This window comes from Berghia stephanieae, chromosome 2 (assembly GCF_034508935.2).
Source record: "Berghia stephanieae isolate SIO BIC M18660-M18661 chromosome 2, UCSD_Bste_1.3, whole genome shotgun sequence".
In the NCBI taxonomy this organism is placed as follows: domain Eukaryota; kingdom Metazoa; phylum Mollusca; class Gastropoda; order Nudibranchia; family Aeolidiidae; genus Berghia; species Berghia stephanieae.
Window position 1 is genome coordinate 107475494 of NC_088361.1, and position 12500 is coordinate 107487993.

Genomic DNA, 12500 nt, shown 5'->3' on the forward strand with positions numbered 1-12500 from the left:
TTCACCCAAACAGAAAAGCAACAAGTACAATCTATACATAATATTGTTCAACTAAATAAGCTTTACAATACAGTGTCAAGTTTTTCTTGAAGACCTGAGATGCACATTCCTCCTACCAAATCCAAGCATCAGTAACACACTTTATAGTCACCTGGAACAACTACAAAAGACGTCTAACTTCTACATCATGGCACAAGACCGAAGGGCTAGAGCTCAGGTGGTCGCTGGTTCGGATACGTAAGTAAGTAAGTGTCAAGTATTTAGAATGGTACATAATTTGATGATTTATATCGTAACGAATGTGACGAATTTTTATGGGTGGTAAGGAGAGGGTTAAAGAGGAAAATTCCAGGTCTAAGAGTTATTGCCTAGCCAAGGGTTATTTAAATCGATAGATATTTGAAGGACGAGTTTTCAAAAACCAAATCTTTAAATACATGTTTTTCCGGACTACGACCTTCAAGTGGTTACTCCTTATTTCAAGATTATGACAAATATAAGCGATTAAATTTTGACATTAGAAGAAGTCAATGTTTTGTAGTTCAACTAGACAGTAACAATGAAGATATAAATGACAATTATTTTTTCAAATACGAGCGTCTGGTATCTTTCGTAGATAAAGCCAAGAGGCATCCAGACTTGACATCCTCGGTTTACAAGGAAAAAGATACCCAAATAAAATGTATCAATCATTCAAAAGCAAACATATTATATCAAATCACCCCCTTAGAATCAAAGTTAGTTTATTGTTAACCAACATACAGCGGAAAGATGATCTGCAAAATTGCAGACCCTATTATCATGACACCCCTGTTTTTTTCTTTAATATCCTTTCATGTTGGAAGGGTCACATCAGTCTGAATGTGACCAATCGCCTAGAAACGATATTTGTATTTATTTTCGGGGTGATCCAAATGCTTAAAAGTAAATTTTAAGCTTAAATTACAAAATTTGAGTTAAAATAAAAACTTTCAACGAGTAGAGTGAGTTTTGTTTCATGAACTTCAAATTTAATTTCCTTATTTGGATCATTTTGACTTTAATTTCAAAATTCTTCATATCTGATCCTAACGTAACGTATCGCATGGTATCGTGTATTACTGAGTTTGCGCCAACGGGTCCCGTTAGAGATAGACGACGATTGGGATTGTTTGGAAGCTTTAACCCTTTGCCCACTAGTCATTATGACATCCGTAATGCTATCGCCTTCTACATCTACGCCAGAATAGAAATAGAGGGTGGAGCCTACCATGATATAACATTTTATGGAGCCTAATTTCATCATAACAGTTCTGTCCACTGACAGGTGGGTGGATATCGCTTTCAAGAACTTATGTCCTTATATGAAATCCTGAGTTATTGACCAATCAACGGATTGCTCTTTTGATAGCTCGCTTGTCAACATGAGTCAGCTCAGCCCTTGATTTATGTAAAGGCATCACAGGCGGTATATGTTGTGTAACTTCAAAGACCACGGTTGACCGAAAGCGATGAATGGAAGCCCTACTGTGGCGTGGAGAACGAGGTCTTGTATGTATAGTTACGTCATATCTCAACGCTCGTGAATTCTTAGTACGGCTGGACTCACAATCAAAACTCGAAATCTGTGTTTTAAACTCTTGAATCAATCGAATTACATCAGTGCGTTCGTCTCATTGAGAAATGAAAAACGATATATAAATCAAGAACATCGACCGGAAAATAAGGAAATTATCATAAAATTATAAAATTTGAGAAAGCTGTTTTCAAAATCAAATCTATTACAAAAAAGGTTATTTGTAGACCGATTTTTATGAGACAAAGACAATTTTTCTCCACTTTTCAAGCTGATTCCAACAATGAGGTTTTCAAATTTATCGCGATAAGATTATTTGTCATTATTTTTTTTAATACCTAATTGACTGCTCAGGAAATGAATATGTAATCCTTGGCGGCTAGCGAGTAGGTGTTAAATTTTGCTTACCCTTTCCCACGCAGACGCACACACACACACACACACACACACACACACAGACTGAACACACAATGTATGTCTTTCACTTCTGGCCAAAGTTGCCTCATTACAACTTAGACTCGAATGATAACAGCGAGTAGGGTGTCAGATTAAACTTCAGTTTTAAAGGTCTAATTCAATTCACACCGTAATAAATCATAATAATGATCATTCTTGATATATTAGAGCATTAAAATATTTAATTCACATTACTATAAATATATTTTAAATATATGTATTTTGTAATTATTTTAGCGACGATACGAACCCCTTTTAATCGTCGAGCCGAACGATAGGATGCTAGACGACGATAAGTCTGTGTGTGTGTGTGTGTGTGTGTGAGTGTGTGTGTGTGTGTGCGTCTACGTGGGAAAGGGTAAGCAAAATTTAACACCTACTCGCTAGCCATCAAGGATTACGTATTCATTTCCTGAGCAGTCAATTGGGTATTAAAAAAAAATAATGACAAATAATCTTATCGCGATAAATTTGAAAACCTCATTGTTGGAATCAGCTTGAAAATTGGAGAAAAATTGTCTTTGTCTCATAAAAATCGGTCTACAAATAACCTTTTTTGTAATAGATTTGATTTTGAAAACAGCTTTCTCAAATTTTATAATTTTATGATAATTTCATTGTTTTCCGGTCGATGTTCTTGATTTATATATCGTTTTTCATTTCTCAATGAGACGAACGCACTGATGTAACTCGATTGATTCAAGAGTTTAAAACACATATTTCGTGTTTTGATTGTGAGTCCAGCCGTACTAAGAATTCACGAGCGTTGAGATATGACGTAACTATACATACAAGACCTCGTTCTCCACGCCACAGTAGGGCTTCCATTCATCGCTTTCGGTCAAACGTGGTCTTTGAAGTTACACAACATATACCGCCTGTGATGCCTGTACATAAATCAAGGGTTGAGCTGACTCATTTTGACAAGCGAGCTATCAAAAGAGCAATCGTTGATTGGTCAAAAACTCAGAATTTCATATAAGGACACAAGCTCTGGAAAGCGATATCCACCCACCTGTCAGTGGACAGAACTGATATGACGAAATTAGGGCTCCATAAAATGTTATATCATGGTAGGCTCCACCCTCTATTTCTGTTCTGGCGTAGATGTAGAAGGCGATAGCATTACGGATGTCATAATGACTAGTGGGCAAAGGGTTAAAGCTTCCAAACAATCCCAATCGTCGTCTATCTCTAATCGGCCCCGTTAGAGCCCCGATGCGCAATCTGTCTATTATCTGAACGAAACGTAACGCATGGTATCGTGTCTTTTCCTAACGTATCGCATCGTATTGATCGTATCTTATCCTAACGTATCGTAACGTATTGTATCATATCTTATCCTAACGTATCGAATCGTACTGTATTGTTTAAGAACTAATAGGCATTACAAACCATTTAATGATTTTTGTAACTTCCATGCATCAATAACATTTTTCAGAGATACACAGCCAGCATTCATTGATTCATTCACTAATTTGACAGTTTACTGTACATCCCGTTGTTTCACATTATTAAATGTCAAACACACAAATAACTGTATAGTTCATTATTACCATAAAACCCAATAGCCTTGAAGGAACATACGTGATCTCTCGGACGAGAAAGACACCCCTAAATCCGTTTTCTTAACCCTAACCGAACCTTTTGTTGTCCTTACTCTTGAAACCTCGAGTTCTTTGTGTTTCAAGATGAGAAGCGATCGCCCGTAATATCATGTTTCTTATAGAGTCAAATTCAAAAGTTTGTAAAACCGTGTTTGGTTGTATTGTTTGAATGTGTACACTGTGTAATCCTGTCATTATGACACCGTAGTAATTACGCTTTTTTTTGGACTGGTGTACAATAATTCGTTTCAATTGCATGTTTTGAATGACAGTTGAATCCAAGTGACTCGGGATGCAATGATTATATTATCAAATATCCAGTAAACAAACAAAAAGTGAACGCCCGAAATTTTGATTCAAGTTTTTAATTTTGATTTTTTAAAAATTAGTTTTAAAACTAATCACGAACTTTCTAAAAATCTGTTTCTGCAAATCTGTACTAAATTTTATATCAATGATCCTGAAAAATGCTAAATTAATTGACTTATTTGGTGAAAACAGGCAAATAGATAAATACATTTCCCTGTCTGCATCAGTTTTTCAAACGTATTTAACTAAAACTTCATTCGAGTTCGCTTCGGGCTCGAAAGTATAATTTGTCTCAATACAATCGTGGTTTTAAAAAATTTCTGTTAGGATAATTTTCCTCCAAACTGAATGCCTGCTTACTTTGTTTTTCTTTCTTTCTAGTTTAATCATCGATAAGGGGAAATGATAGTCTATCCTAAACTTAAACTTTTTTTTTTACAATAAGCCACGTGATATATTTGATAGACAAGGACTTCCCTGGGTTTCCTCTTGCCTTTCTGTCAACTACTTTTCCCTCTAGCACTGATTTTTAGATGGTATTGTGTCTCCGAACGTGTCCACAATAGTTCAGTTTTTCATATTTTAACTTCTGCGAACAGTTTTCAAGCGTGTTTACGAGATTATTAATTCTATTTGCCCAATAGATTGTTCGAAGATGATGTTACTAAGGTCTTTGTTATTGTTTTTTGCCATCCGCGTTTATGAGTAATGCTCACTGAACTGTATTAACCAGACTATAAACGTTCATGGATACACACAGTTTTGTGTGTTGGTCCGTTATACTTCCGGATGGCAATGTTATGAGCTTCTTAGCCAAGTGCAAACTATCTATAGGTACTAAGGACAGTCATTTCGTTTTAGCTTGTTTATCATAGCTCAAAGTACAGTACACGCTGTATTCTATCATGCTATCGGGAGAAGCAAGAAAGCGTGCTAGAATCTATCAGAGAGTGCTGAAATCTGATGCTCATGGGAGGTAACCATTAACATCTCTCTAGATGATAATGGTCGTAACCAATACACTCGGCCACCCGTCTCCAGCGAGTCGTAGGCTTATTGCAGAGCGTGCTCAAATCCGACGTGCTAGAGTCTAGCGAGAAACATAAAGTCACTTAAGAAAATTAGAGAGATCCGAGAATGAAGCACTATTAACGACAAACTCTAAATATAGATTACAATTTGGTATAATTATTCTTATAAGACGTCCTTTTGTCAGATTAAAAATAATGTGTATGAAAAAGCGACCTTCAAAGGGGTTATCGAATAGGTACTCATTTTACACCAACGTGTAGTGAGAGAATGTGATTAAATATGATTTTTTCAATGAATCATTTTGTGCGGCGGGACTTGGAAACCAGAGGATCCCCGGTTCGAGAGTGAGTGTCATCCCACATGACCATAAAGCGGCACGGAATTCAAAATGGGTCATTGAAAAAAGAAATTAGAGTATATGTTACAGTGAATGAAATAATCAGTCGGATTGTGAAAAGGTTTGAACTGAGATATTGCCAAGTTTAGTTAGAAGGTCGATTTTTATAAAAAATAAGTTCTTGTCATAAATGGTTAAATCAACCCTTTTTGTGCATCTTCAGGAAATATCACAGCTTACTTTCACTTCTACATATTTTTTCCATCTAGTAAAGTTGAAAAAGTATGAGATTTGAGAAAAGTTGCTGGATACCATAACTTCAGGAAATGTTCACCTTCCGACTGATTATGTCATGCACTGACACATATATCTCAAAGCACTTTTACAAGGGGTCCCCGGCTAACAACAACACAACACGTAGACGAGACTTGACGCCTGTTAGGCGATGGTACCATTTTTTTTTCTCCTACAGAGACAACGCTGTTAACAGCCAGGAACTCGTTTTACACCCAAATAAGGTGAAAGCATGTGAGTAAAGAGCTTTTCCAAGGACTCAACTTTTCGCCTCTCAGAGCGGGACTCGAACCCTAGACCTTCCGATCCAAAGACAAGTTTCATACGACTAGACCACATAGCCGCATTGCAGGGTACGGAATCCTTGCAGACAGAGTAAACAGGGTCATTATTAAGAGATTCATTAAGTCTTATGAAAAGGAAATTTTCCAGGAATTTCATTGAAGAGGAAATATTTGATAATGGTAATTGATTCGTAGAATCGTATTGATCTTGATTTTTACAACTAATCATTTTGATCTTGATCTTTACAACTAATCATTTTGATCTTGATCTTTACAACTAATCATTTTGATCTAAACTTTTGTTTGGTAATGAAAACAGGATATGACTTGATAATGGGGACATGAACAGCGACTTATCAAAGACGACGATAAAATAGCGGGTAATGCAACTCAAATAAAACTTTAAAAAAAATTGAGCAATATCCACTAAATGTGCTCAAAGCGCTTTACAAGGGGTCCCTGGTCAACAGCAACATTTAACATGTAGGACGGGACATGACGCCTGTTAGGCTGCATTACAATTTTTCGGACAAAGACAACGCTGTTAACGTCCAGGTACTTATTTTACACCTGAGTACGGTGAGAGAATGTGAGTAAAGAGCCTTTTTCCAAGGACTCAACTATGCGCCGAGCGCGAGGCTCGAACCCAGGACCTTCCGATCCGAAAGCGAGTGTCATACCACTAGACCACATAGCCGCACAAATAATACGATGTTAATATAAACGGAATGGTTTGGAATTTTTATTACATCGCCATCCCAATCCTCTTACATCACTAACCAAACACACACACACACACACACACACACACACACACAAGGCGCAACGAGAAATAAATAATTAGAAACTCAATGAAAAATAAAATCGGGAAAGGAAAGAAATAACAAAGATAAAAATAAAAATATTCATGAGAAAAAATCCAATAACAACCCCCACAACACCCCCCCCCCCCACTCTAAAAAACAACACAATCCAAAAAAAAAAAAAAAACAAAAAAAATAAAAAAAAATAAACAAAAACAAAAACCTAAAAAACAAAACATCACATAACCAAAAATGAACGAAACAAATTTAAAAAAAAGCAAAAAAAAAAAAAATAAAAAAAAATAAAAAAACAAAAAAAATACCCCAAAAACAAAACAAAACAAAATAAAACAAACAAAAAACAAACAACCCCCACCCCCAAACCCAACAAATAACAAAACAAAACAACATAGGAGACCAAAACAAAAACAACAATATTCCAAAAACAAAACAAAACAAAAAAAAACAACAAAAAAACATAAATGAACGAGACAAATTAGATAACCCAAGAAAATACAACAACAGCAAAAAACAAATAATAAAAATAAAATCTAAGAAAGTCACACACAATCTCTCTCTCTCTCTCTCTCTCTCTCTCTCTCTATCTATCTCTCTCTCTCTCTCTCACACACACACACACACACACACATATATATATATATATATATATATATATATATATATATATATATATATATATTGATATTGGTTATCAAGAAAGCTCATAAATAGTTGCATTTTGATATTGAGAAAAAAAAAAAACACAACCTAAAATCGACACACACACACACACACTCACACACACAAAAACAAACAAACACACACAAACAGAACACACACATGCATACTCACATAACGACTATGAAACGATGACAGCAAGAAAGAAAAAAAGCGGCTAACAATAACAATCAACGAACAGTAAGTATCAGTAATTACATTGTATTCCTATTATTAAGCGCACAGTGAGGATCAGAGATGAAGTAACTACAATAATATCCTTTAGTATAATCATCTTTTAACTGTAAGTAGAATAAACAAACACAAGAATTACAACGAAAAACATAAAGGAAGAATAAATATCCATCACTTTTTACACTGAAAACATAATCCAATACAAATCATTTTACTTTCTGAAAAGAAAAGTAAAATCTACCACAGTTTTTATAACAACAAACCACATAATAATAAATAGTTGAATAACTCGCTTACCAAATCAAATAATAATGCTCTACTTCCATACACAATCTTGATAAACCACTCACGATCTTATCATAGTAACATTATCACACTCCTCGTATTTCACATGACATCATATCATAACGATGTACAAATAACAATAAAAATACGTGTTTAGATTATATCCGCATCAACTGATTAAGTATATTATTAAATCTACATTGAACAAGTCGTCTTACACACCACGAAAGTTAGATAGCTGGGTTTACGGGTTTACGTTTTGTTTTGTCACGCAGGTCCATTCGGTCAACTCTTATAAATTCCATGTAATAGCTACTAATACAACGAGACTCCGCCTCTCCTAGCCGAGCACTAAACCTGATATTATAAATACCCGACAAAGAGGGGGCTGCGTCTAGTCTAGGCTTGTAAGAAACTTGTAGTAGTTCGTCCGTCATAAGCAACACCGAAGCAATGGTGGTGGTGGTGGTGGTGGTGGCGAATTATCAACAAGCGGAGCAGAACGAGCCGTCTATCAATCATGAGTCAAGCTCTCTCTCTCTCTCTCTCTCTCTCTCTCTCTCTCTCTCTCTCTCTCTCTCTCTCTCTATTTATTTCTCTAAAATTCTCTCTCTTCCCCCCCCCCTCTCTCTCTCTCTCTCTCTCTCTCTCTCTCTTCCTCTTTCGCTCTCTATTTATGTCTCTCTATTTCTCTCTCTCTCTCTCTCTCTTTATTTCTCTAAAATTCTCTCTCTTCACCCTCTCTCTCTCTCTCTCTCTCTTTTCCTCTTTCGCTCTCTATTTATGTCTCTCTATTTCTCTCTCTCTCTCTCTCTCTCTCTCTATCTTCTTTTTCAGTTCCCGCTCTCTCGTTTCAGTCCTGATAGCTCAGTTGGTAGAGCACTCGCTTCTCATGCAAAGGGAGCGTGATCGATACTGGGTGACGTCGATATATTTTTCGGACTCCTCTGTCCACCCAGCAGTGAAATGGTAGCTGGTCTGATTGATCTGACGGAAAGTAAGTTGCGATTAACTAGCGTCCAAAAGATAGCAAGCAATTGCTACTGTCCGTTTCACGCTATAAACACCGGTATAAACCGTGGCCTTCATAAAGTTATGGCCTGACCCTGACCAAAAAATGACGTCAAAATGCCAGTCTTTTGCCACAAAAGAAAACAAATCGTGACTTATATTCACTAGTTCAACCAATGAAATAACTTTTTCCATGATCTCTACTAACGGCAACTCACTAAGCGGTGCAAAAAACAAATAATGACGTCAAACTGCAGTCCTTTTGGATTTCAGTATCAGGCTATAACATAACGATGGCTACGGATAAACTCCAACGATCGTAGTACTACGTGAGTTTACGGTGAATGAGAATAGACCTGTTATCGAAACAGTTCGTGCGGTCTGCCCTCCACCCTATTCTATTATGTAAAGCGCCGCGGAGCACGATTAACGTGGATGTTTAGGCGCGATATCGACACACACACACACACACACCCATACACACACACACACACACAAGTAACTCTTGCGAGATATTATGTGATATCAGTTCAGGTTATAAAGGCACTTTTGTTTGTTTGTTTTGATAGGTTTGTTTTCAAGATGGACAGGAATGCATTTAAAATTTCTTTTTAAAAAAAATTATTTATTTTTTAAAATGTTGTTTTGATTTAAAAATTTTTTAAATTGAGCTTTTATATAGCGCAATATCCACTAAATGTGCTCAAAGCGCTTTACAAGGGGTCCCTGGTCAACAGCAACATTTAACATTGAGGACGGGACATGACGCCTGTTAGGCGATATTACAATTTTCGGACAAAGACAACGCTGTTAACGGCCAGGTACTCATTTTACACCTGAGTACGGTGAGAGAATGTGAGTAAAGAGCCTTTTCCAAGGACTCAACTATGCGCCGAGCGCGAGGCTCGAACCCAGGACCTTCCGATCCGAAAGCGGGTGTCATACCACAAGACCACATAGCCGCAGTCTTTTCTGGGTTATTGTTCTTTTCTAATTTTTTTCTCTCGTAATTTAAATTTATATTAGAGATAACAAAGGAATAAAGATTAATCTTATAGGCGCCCTACACTGCGAGTCCCGGCCTCCAACAGGACCGAGGCGAGATTCGAGACCAAACAACCCTTAGTATAGATAGTATGCGCTTGGCTAAGAAGTTCACAACATTGCTATCCGGAAGTATAACGGACCAACACACAAAACTGTGTGCAACCATATCGTTTATAGTCAGGTTAATACAGCTTAGTGAGAATTACTCATAAACGCGGATGGCAAAAAACAATAACAAAGACCTGAGTGACGTCAACTTCGAACTATCTATAGATAGAATGCGCTTGGCCAAGGAGTTCACAACATTGCCATCCGGAAGTATAACGGACCAACACACAAACTCTGTGTAACCATGAACTTTTATAGTCGGGTTAATACAGTTTAGTGAGAACAACTCACAAACGCGGATGGCAAAAACAATAACAAAGGCCTGAGTGACGTCATCTGCATACTATCTATATGGCACATTTCCTGAGGTCGGGATGAAGGTTTCGAGGCCTCGGCAGAGGCCGGGGATTTTATAGCATACTTAATATTTTTACCGGAGGTCGTTGAACTGAAGGGGCGTGGGGTGGGGGGGGGGGGGGTGTTGAAAAAAAAAAAAGACGACATATTTTGCTTTCTTAATGCCAGATTCGTGTCCAGCGTCCAATAATTTATCATGAGTTTGACTCAATCTTGTTTCATGGCTATTGATACAGATCTACATGTACTCATTTGTGGGTATGATAACTCAAATTGTTGTAATGGAAATACTCTCAAACCAACGCCAAATATTGTCTACCACAGCAATGTTAAATCAAGCTGGTTATCAGACCAACCAATATAATATTACGACGAAAACCATGCATTTTTGGTTACCAGCCACTTTCGGGAGTTTCCCCAAAACTTTACACCCAACTAACACAAAAATAGATTTTTTGTCACTCACACATAATAGCAATATGTTCTTGCGATAAATAATTTCTTTATCAAAACATGCTCTTCAACACACTGTTCATTTTATTTAAATTGCATGATATACAAGAGAAATTTGAATAAGAAAAATGTTGGTTGTATCGTAATGAATGTGACCATTTTCCTACAGTTGGTATGGAGAGGGTTAAACATTTATTTCAAAAAAACTTTTTAATAAACAGTATGTTGTGCCAGATCACCTAAGTGTATAGATAGTTCGAAGATGACGTCACTCAGGTATTTGTTATTGTTTTTTGCCATCCGCGTTTATAAGTAATGCTCACTGAACTGTATTAACCTGACTATAAATGTTCATGGATACACACAGTTTTGTGTGTTGGACCGTTATACTTCCGGATGGCAGTGTTATGAGCTTCTTAGCCAAGTGCATACTATCTATATCCAGGCCTTCGAAGAACTATATAATTCTGCTTAGGGAAACGGGTATTCTATAGATAGGATGCGCTTGGCTAAGCAGATCACAACATTGCCATCCGGAAGTATAACGGACCAACACACAAAATGTGTAACCATGACATTTTATAGTCTGGATAATGCAGTTAAGTGAGAATTACTCATAAACGTGGATGGCAAAAAACAAAAACAAAAAAACCCCCCCAAAAAACAAACAATAACAAAGACTCGTGTGACGTCAACTTCATTCTATCTATAATATTGTGCTTAAGCTATAGTTTTACCGAGTGATACCGTAGCCATCGTTATGACACTGAAGTCCAAAAAGACTGGCATTTTGACGTCATTATTTGGTTTTTGCACCGCCTAGTGAGTTGTCGTTAGTAGTGCTCATGGAAACAAGTTATTTCATTGGTTGAACTATTGAATACAACTCACGATTTGTTTTCTTTAGTGGCAAAAGACTGGCATTTTGACGTCATTTTTGGTCAGTGTCAGGCCATAACTTTACGAAGGCCACGGTGATACTGAATACTCTTCAACATTCGTAACGTCACTTCCTTCCTAATGACGCATGGTAACTTAGTAACACTGGCTCTAAACTATCGGAACAATGCCGGACGTCGTATGAAATATTTCTCCGGCGAGCATAAAAGCGTATCCAGAGGAAAAAAAACCCCATAAATTTGATCATGTTTTGACTTTTACAGATTCGGATCACAAGGCATATGAAAAGTTCTAGCCAGCATGAAGAATAAAAAGTAATGATTTTCTTTGTTTAGCTTAGAACCAAGATGGCCGCCGTTGCCAGGCGGCGTGACATCAGACTATTGAATCGTATTCCAACATTTCAATCAAGCAGCTCTATTAATAGATATGGGAAAACAGATGACGATCGTAGTGCTACAAGAGTTTACGGTGAATGAGAATAGACCTTTAATCTAAAAATTAAAAAAAAACAAACAAAAGAACTTGAGCTTTTATATAGCGCAATATCCACTAAACGGGCTCAAAGCACTTTACAAGGGGTCCCTGGTCAACAGCATGTAGGACGAGACATGACGCCTGTCAGGCGATATTACAAATTTTTGGGACAGAGACAACGCTGTTAACGGCCAGGTACTCATTTTACACCTGAGTACGGTGAGAGAATGTGAGTAAAGAGCCTTCTCCAAGGACTCAACGATGCGCCGAGCG

At 37.1% G+C, this 12500-nt stretch overlaps 1 protein-coding gene across 6 annotated transcripts in view; it reads right to left on the reverse strand.

Moving 5' to 3' along the window:
• Positions 1–12500, reverse strand: part of LOC144966194 (dopamine receptor 2-like) — a 297783-nt gene that overhangs the window by 19750 nt on the left and 265533 nt on the right. For 2 of the 6 annotated variants that reach the window (XM_078902350.1, XM_078902351.1), the window contains exon 1: positions 7887–8287. The exons of 1 other annotated variant lie outside the window; for it this stretch is intronic. The gene's annotated coding sequence lies outside the window, so the exon portion shown is untranslated. Of the gene's footprint in view, positions 1–7613; positions 7814–7886; positions 8288–12500 lie in introns of those variants that run through there. 3 more of the 6 variants (XM_078902354.1, XM_078902356.1, XM_078902355.1) reach the window with 3 other exon arrangements.